The sequence below is a fragment of the Harmonia axyridis genome, chromosome X (assembly GCF_914767665.1).
Source record: "Harmonia axyridis chromosome X, icHarAxyr1.1, whole genome shotgun sequence".
NCBI classification, from domain to species: domain Eukaryota; kingdom Metazoa; phylum Arthropoda; class Insecta; order Coleoptera; family Coccinellidae; genus Harmonia; species Harmonia axyridis.
Window position 1 is genome coordinate 37,131,627 of NC_059508.1, and position 2,500 is coordinate 37,134,126.

The 2,500-nt window shown below is 52.9% G+C and overlaps 2 non-coding genes across 2 annotated transcripts in view; both read left to right on the plus strand.

The window, feature by feature from the left end:
- The first annotated feature begins 768 nt into the window (after nucleotides 1–768).
- LOC123687139 lies at nucleotides 769–923 on the plus strand. The gene has a single exon (XR_006748881.1). It is a non-coding gene; the product is annotated as a 5.8S ribosomal RNA (ribosomal RNA).
- A 507-nt stretch (nucleotides 924–1,430) lies between these two features.
- Nucleotides 1,431–2,500, plus strand: part of LOC123687946 — a 4,012-nt gene continuing 2,942 nt past the window's right edge. Inside the window, exon 1 of the ribosomal RNA XR_006749647.1 lies at nucleotides 1,431–2,500. This exon is cut by the window's right edge and continues 2,942 nt beyond it. This is a non-coding gene — a ribosomal RNA (large subunit ribosomal RNA).

The window sequence follows — 2,500 nt, forward strand, 5'->3', positions numbered from 1 at the left end:
GAAGTTTCGTGATGTTTACGAGATGAGGAGCCGGCCGCCTATGTCGGCGTTTGTGGTTGGGCGAAGTTCCTTGACGGAACGAGGAGCCGGCTGCTTATGCTGACGTTCGTGGTTGGGCGAAGTCTTGTGATATCCTCGAAACGAGGAGCCGGCCGCACGTGTGTGCAGCCTTCGTTGTAGGTCCATGTTTAGAGATGCTCACGAAATGAGGAGCCGGCCGCTTATGTCGGCGTTTGTGGTTGGGCGAAGTTCCTTGATGGAACGAGGAGCCGGCTGCTTATGCTGACGTTCGTAGTTGGGCGAAGTCTCGTGATGTGCTCGGAATAAGGATTCGAAGCGCTTGGATTGCCGCGTTCGTGGCTGGGCGAAGTTTCGTGTTTGGCACGGAACGAGGAGCCGGCTGCAGGTTTTAAAGATTCTCGCCCGAAATCGATCAGTCGTTACCGTTGTCTACGGACTTCGGTAGGACGATCTATTCCAGGGACGAAGACGTCGACGTTGTGCGACGCCCGTTACATTAGCGTTTTTATGCTCTTTCGGGATTGTCTGCGACGTTTGTCTCCGTCCGAATTTTTTACGATAATTGTCACTAGATTAGTACGCAAACTAGTTGAACCGAAGATTTTGCGCCGATCGACTGACGTATTGACCCTTCAGTGGGTCGTCTCAGTCATTGGAATGTCATTCTCGAGGAGGTTCGCAGTTGGCGTCTCGTATTTCGAGGGAAAGTCCATTGCGACTAGTACCGAGAAATCGAACATAAAAGATTACCCTGAACGGTGGATCACTTGGCTCGTGGGTCGATGAAGAACGCAGCTAATTGCGCGTCAACATGCGAACTGCAGGACACATGAACATCGACATTTCGAACGCACATTGCGGTCCTCGGACACTGTCCTCGGACCACTCCTGACTGAGGGTCGGTTCCATTACAAAGACTGCCCGGCCAGACGTTATGGCTTGACGAAGTGACGACGTAAAGGTCGTCTAACGTTGATCCTGTACCGAAGGTCATTTGGGCGAGTTGGACGGTTTGCCGCGTGACGATCAACGTTCTGTCGTTTCGACGCCTCGTGTGTTGGAATGATGAGGAGTTGTTTTCGTAACGCGCCGTCTTGAATTGCGAAAGCATATATTGTGGTGTCGTGGTATTGCTCGATCTGCGCCCATGACTGTAGACATGCGATCGTCGTGTCCGAGAAATCTGAACGACGTCCGATCGCTTTAATGTGCCAGTTGTCGCGCGTTGCGGATGAGCTTTCATGAGCGCACCCCCGAAACACCGAAGCACTTTGCTTGGATTCGCATGATCCGCCATACGGAGCAGGAGATAATAGACGCCTTTGAGTAGGCTAACTCCCTCGCGTAAGGTACGTGATTTTATGAGCCGCCAAAGGTTAGTTTCGGAACGTTTCGATGATTTGAACATACGACCTCAGGACAGGTGAGACTACCCGCTGAATTTAAGCATATTATTAAGCGGAGGAAAAGAAACTAACTAGGATTCCCTTAGTAGCGGCGAGCGAACAGGGATTAGCCCAGCACTGAATCCCGCGATCGTAACCGGTCGCCGGGAGATGTGGTGTTTGGAAGGATCCATTATCTGGCGAGTTCGCGGCGCGTTCAAGTCCATCTTGAATGGGGCCATCGCCCATAGAGGGTGCCAGGCCCGTAGCGACCGCTGCGGCTTGCTAGAGGATCTCTTCTTAGAGTCGGGTTGCTTGAGAGTGCAGCCCTAAGTGGGTGGTAAACTCCATCTAAGGCTAAATATAACCACGAGACCGATAGCGAACAAGTACCGTGAGGGAAAGTTGAAAAGAACTTTGAAGAGAGAGTTCAAGAGTACGTGAAACCGTTCAGGGGTAAACCTGAGAAACCCGAAAGGTCGAATGGGGAGATTCATTCGCGCCTGTTGTTGGGATTTACTGACTGTGGAAACGGCGACGTTCGCGTTGGCTGTTCCCTTCGGTTCATCTCCGGCTTCGGACGCGTGCACTTCTCCCCTAGTAGGTCGTCGCGATCCGTTGGGTGCTGTTCTACGGTCTCGAGTGTAGCCCGTGAGCTCGGATTTTCCGATGTTTACGGACACTGGGTTTCCGAACAGCTCGCTCGACGGTTTACTGATGGCGGGAGGCCGCGACTTAGTTCGCGTCCGGCCCGTGGCAAGTATGTGAATTGTGATGGCGATCGGACCTAGTGCCGATTCCGTCCGTTTGCGACTGTTCGCCGCGGTGTTCTTGGACAGACCTCTTGAAACGCCGATCAGCGACGCTATTGCTTTGGGTACTTTCAGGACCCGTCTTGAAACACGGACCAAGGAGTCTAGCGTGTGCGCGAGTCATTGGGAATCACTAAACCTAAAGGCGCAATGAAAGTAACGGTTCACTTTATGTGAACTAAGGGAAGATGGTCGGTCTCCATGACTGACCCGCATTCCCGGGGCGCCTCATTCTCATTGCGAGAGGAGGCGCACCAAGAGCGTACACGCTGGGACCCGAAA